Consider the following 6,057-nt stretch of genomic DNA (forward strand, 5'->3'; position numbering starts at 1 on the left):
GCTTTTATTTATTCTGATATTGTTTTCTTGTGACACATCATACTTTGTTAGTGGTAAATTTAATTTGATATGTTTTTACCTTTTATTTTTTAAAATATCCAACATTTACAGAATTTGGGAAAATTTAGTTTTCTCAATTTGAATTTCTTTGCCTTTTTGGAAACTACACCCTGAAGGAATTATTTGAGGGATCTAGTGAGTGCTTTGTGTTTCATAGAATTTAGAGATACTTGACTGTGAAAATGAAAATTTTCATTTCTGCCAATAAAATGTTTTAGCTCCAACATTTTCATTTTCACAAGGGGTAACAGAAGAAAAAGCACCCCAAAATATGGTCGTAAACTGCCGTATGGGCACACAACAGGGCTCTGAAGGGAAGAAGCGTAATTTGGCTTTTGGAGGACAGATGTTGGTATGGTTTTTGTGCACCATGTTGCATTTGAAGAGACCCTGAAATACCTCTACAGTGGAAACCCCCAAAAAGTGACCCAATTTTTTTTAACTAACCCTATTCACCTAGGTGTATACTGATTGGATTGCCCCCACAGGGGGTTAATAGATTTTTATTCATTTTTTAAGATATGAAAAGTTACTGCATTTCAATTATATATAGCTTTGGCCTCAAATGTTTCATTTGGTAATAGGAGAAAAGAACCCCAAATTTAGTTGCATAATTTTCCCCCCAAGTCATAAACTGCCGTTTGGGCACATTGAAGGGTTCAGAAGAGAGAGCGCACCATGTGCATTTGAGGCCTAGTTTGGTGATTTATACAGCACTGAGCAACATCTTCAGTGGCTCTGAGGTTAAATAAAAAAGAAACCCCCAAAAAGTGACTATATTTTAGAAACAACACCCCTTACAGGTGAAACCACAGTTTAGCAAAAATGAACAACCACAGTTATTTTGCAAAAATGAATGCACAGCATGTGGTACAAAGTATAAAGCGCAATTTCAGTGCCCAATATGTTGTGACCATCGTGTCCTATTGTAAAAAGTCAGCCCACTTGTTGTTATGCCATACTTCCTGGTTTTAGAAACACCCTACATGTGGCCCTACTCTTTTGCCTTGACATACAATAGGTTTCAGGAGTTAAAACACAATGGGGGAGATTTATCAAACTGGTGTAAAGTAGAACTGGCCTAGTTGCCCATGGCAACCAATCAGATTCCACTTTTCATTTTTCACAGCTCCTTTGTTAAAATGAAAGGTGGAATCTGGTTGCTATGGGCAACTAAGCCAGTTCTACTTTACACCGGTTTGATAAATCTCCCCCAATGTGGTAATTACACAACTTTAACTGACACCTGTAGAGACTGGGGTGAAATAACCCTCAAAAAGTTACCTCATTTTGGAAACTGTCCTTCAAGATATTAAGAGTTGGGGTGAGCATTTTGACGCCATACACAGCTTGAGCTTATGTCATCTGAGTCACAGTTGTTAGGATTCTACAGGGTACGGAAATGGCAAAAATGTGTAAGTCAACTACTGTTTGGGTACACCGCAGGGTTCCTCTTTCCTATTTTGCCATGGAGAATTGCTAAAAAGTCCCTATACACAGCAGGTCTCTTTAACCCCTTAAGGACTTATGACGTACCAGTACGGCATGTTTCCCGAGTCCTTAAGGACCCATGACGTACCGATACGTCATGTGTATTTCCGATCACCGGCGGGCGGTGATTGGAACCCGGTGCCTGCTCAAATCATTGACATTTTTTTTACATTTTGCTGGCGATCTTGTGTGAGGCCTTGTTATTGTCGGATGAGGTGTAATTTTCATTGGGAACATCTTGGGCTACTTTCACATTAGCGTTTTTTGCGCCATCTGTCATGATCTGCAAAAAAAACGCTTCCGTTACAATAATACTTTTATTGTGGGCAGTCTAAGGCACACCTGTGCAATATTCACGCTGTCTAATCAGCACCTTGATATGCCACACCTGTGAGGTGGGATGGATTATCTCGGCAAAGGAGAAGTGCTCACTAACACAGATTTAGACAGATTTGTGAACAATATTTGAGAGTAATGGGCCTTTTGTGTATGTAGAAAATGTTTCAGATCTTTGAGTTCAGCTCATACAAAATGGGAGCAAAACCGAAAGTGTTGCATTTATATTTTTGTTCAGTGTGTATATATACAGTGTATTCAGAAAGTCTTCAGACCTTTCCCCATCATTCTGCACTCAATATCCCATATTAAGAAAGTGAAAATAGAATGAAAAACTAAAGTATTGCATTCAAATAACTATTCAGAGTGACCCTTTACTTAGTACTTATTTAAATCACCTTCGGCAATTACAATCTTGAGTCCAGTTTGCTGGACCTGGACTTTGGGACTTTCAGACATTTTTCTCTGCAGATCCTCTAAACTTTAAAGTTCTTTCAGGTTGGACGGGGACTATCAGACATCCATTTTCAGGTCTCTCCAGAGATGTTCAATTGGCTTCAACTCAGAGCTCTGTCTGGGACACTCAAGTACATTCACAGAGCTGTCCACTGTTAAGCCACTTCTGTGTTGTGTGCTTAGTGTCATTGTCTTGTTGGAACGACATTTTAGTTTTTCCTTTTTAATAAATATGCAAAAATGTCTAAAGGTTTGTTTTTGTTTTCTCATTATGAGGTATTGAGTGCAGATTGATGGGGGAAATTAGATTTCTTTTTTTATTTTAGCACAGGGCCGTAACATAACAAAATGTGGAAAAAAGTTACATTTTAGCATTACGTTAAAAGTGGTTTTCAGTAAAGCTCTTATCAGTACACAGTATTTTATATAATTTTAGGTAATATTTTATGTTTAGTATTTTCAGACATTAATGGACTTGTTTCTCATGCTGGCCATACTATAGATCTAAGGTAGCTGTCATCCGAACAACAGCTATCTCTTCCGGCCCCCTATGCACACGCAAGCTTGGTTTGTTAGCTTATCTCCTCAAGAACGAGTAGTAGAGATGAGCGATGATTCTAAACAAATCAGGTTCGGCACAAATTTCACAAACATTTCTCTTCCACAAGAATACAAATTTCTGGTGATTCACTTTGGATGAATCACATAAAACAATGCCTGCCATTTTAAATTTAAAATAAAGTACACTAGCGAGGGAAACAGGGCAGGGAGGATAAAGACTGAGGATCAAATAACTCAAAGTAGAGCCCCAGCCATTGGGCTTCCCCACAATGCTTTGCAGTCAGTCTGACAGCCAATCAGGAGGTAGAAATACTTTCTGGACTATCAGCCACTGATGTGATAAGATGTGATAGCAAAGGACATGTTGTGTTTGACAACTGTTCAGATGGTGCAGTACTGCGTGGTGGCCTTTGTTTTTGTGGTGCTGTGCTGGTGGGTCGGTGGGACCCAGTGCCGTGGGTGGCATTGTCAGATAGCAGGGTTGCTGTTTGACTCCTGGGTCCTGCCACCTACTATGGCAGTGCCGCGTTGTCACCGCACTGTGCTGCGCCTATTTGTCAGAGTAGGTCCCACTCTAAGAGGCAACCTTGACGTGGTGAGTGGGCTTTGATCAAAATGAACACTAATGCCTCTTGTACAGCATGCAGTATAGGGGGTTGTACACTTAATATTGCGCTGAGAAGCGAGTTTTTTTAGATCTAAGCCTAGCATTGTGGATGTGCGATCCAGTTCTGTCTTTCTCCCCTTGATAGATGTGAGAAGATGTGCCTGACATGTCTCTCACAGACACCAATTAGAAACAAAAGCCAGGCATTTTAGGGTCTGCAGGGATTGTGAAGAAGATATATTTAATTTGGTAAAGGTCAGGTTTTATCATTAGGTACTGGATTAAGGCAGTTAGTGTAGAAGGTGACATTAGAGGAGGAGGATGGTGGCCACAGCTGTATTGTATACTCTCCCTAAAGTGCACTAGTGCACACAAAATCCACCTATGCATCCACTGTTTCTGGCATAGGTCATAAGTCTGTGAGAGTCTAGGTGGTTGGGTGGACTCTCTCCTTCAACCCCTAGTCCACACATATGGGCCTGCCTCAAAAACAGCGGGGATGTTTTGTGTAATTTCATTAAAGAACGTATGTTGTGAGGGGTCTATATGATTGACATATGATGCCTCTTTGTACACGTCTATACCCCATGATGTTGCTATATGTGTCTTGAAGTATCACTGGCAAAATTACAGTGATTACACTACAATACACAAACTGCTTTGGCTATGCTGTCTGCTCTCCTGCAGTCCCGGTATCCAGGGCAGGCACAGGGGCTGCATCTCTCACCACGCTGCTGCTGCATTTTGGTATCCAGCAGCCTGGACCTGTTGGCCCTCTTCTTCCCACCTACAATGGGCCTGGCTGACGGAGCTCAGAGGATCCTTTTTTGCTGAAGGCTGCAGCCTGCTCTCCTTTTCCTTGTCTCTGTGTCTGCCTATAGGGCATACACACACTCCCCAGCTCTTAAAGGGCTAGCAAGCATACCCTAATCATCCCCAGCCTATGGCTCTCACCTTAAGGTACTTAAGGCAATTTTCCCTAGGAGAGGGTGCCTGATAAAAAGGCATTGTTACTTGCTAGTCCTATTGAAGGTGTGCTTTTTATGCCTGTCTACCCGTGCTCCGAACTCTGCCTGTTTACCAGCCCTTATAAAGTTAATCCACGGCACTCCAAAAGATTTTAGTGGAAAAGAAATTTTCACATTTAATTCTTTTTTGCAGCTTATCATTTGTATACATCCAGAGTACTTAATTTATACATCATAAGTATATAGCCACATGAGACAAAAATTCCCGGACGTCTTGGTCATTACGACCTTCTTCAGCGGGGTCTTGTGGCAGGGTAGAGAGGCAGGCGATCCAGCGCCATGGATTAACTTTTTATTTTCTAAACCACTCTCACAGGCACCCATACTGGATCCAAGGTGTGCAGAGTACATATTTATTTAATAAATGTTTACCAACCCTGACATTCCTCTGCCTGCCCTGATCTTGGACTTGTATTACGGATACAAACTAACTCTCCCTGCCCTGGACCTCGGCCTATTTCCTGGTTATGAGTATTGTCTATTCCCTCTGATATGTACCGATGTCTATGACCCCTGTGGGTCAGCTGCCAACCACATCGGGACTATTTCAAGAGGTAGTGGCTCCCCTGACAATGAAGCAGCGGTAAAAGGGTTAAAACGTGTGTTTTGTTCTGCAGGTGGTATAATTTCTTATGAAACATAAATATTTTTCCTTCAATAAATCTTTCTATATGCAGGTTGAATGGGTGTTGATGGCGGCATAATTCTCTCCCTCCCTGGTCAATTTAGTCATGCCATATTGGAAAGAGAAATAGATCTATTGTGACAGCAACCAGTTTAGTCAATTTATCAACTGGTATGGTATGGCATCAATAACTTGCTTGTTAATTGGCATACTGTATCTGCCATGCTGGCGTTTTCCACATATATCAATGACAATCCTTTTAACCTTGCGGTGTCATCCAACTAAGATAGATTTTTTTGGATCTGATATTGAAGGAGGGGGGGGGGGGGCATTGTATTGTGTCTCTCACAGAAAATCCACAGTGGTGAATACTGTGCTACCTGCCCAAGGTGCCATCCCACAGCATACAATCAAATCAGTACCAGTGGACGAGCAAATCTGTGCTAAGAGAAATTGCAGCAGTTATAGGCACCATGAGAATGAGGCATATAAACTAGAAGCCAGGTTGCAAGAGAGGGATTATCAAAATTGGATGTTTACTAGATCAAGAAAAGTAGTAACGGACTTCCGGTTCCGGCGCGCGCATGTAAGGAGGAAAGCAGAGAGAGCTCCGTCTCCCCAGACAAGAACAGCGGGGGTAGCCGAGACCCGGGGCGTCATTACCCCTACCGTTTCTCCCCTCAACAAACCGGAGGGTAGATGGAGAAGTTTGTGGTGCGCAGTGGCACCCCGCTGACCTGCTCGCCTCTCCCGCCGCGTGACCTGGCTGAACCTCAGAGGGGCAAGATGGCGGACGCCGGGAAGAGGATGACTCGCTCGTCCTCACAAAATTCTCAGACGCAAGAGCCGGAGGAGTCGATACTTACGCAGCTGGATAGCGCTCAGCAGGCTGG

Source organism: Bufo gargarizans, chromosome 5 (assembly GCF_014858855.1).
Source record: "Bufo gargarizans isolate SCDJY-AF-19 chromosome 5, ASM1485885v1, whole genome shotgun sequence".
Lineage (NCBI taxonomy): Eukaryota > Metazoa > Chordata > Amphibia > Anura > Bufonidae > Bufo > Bufo gargarizans.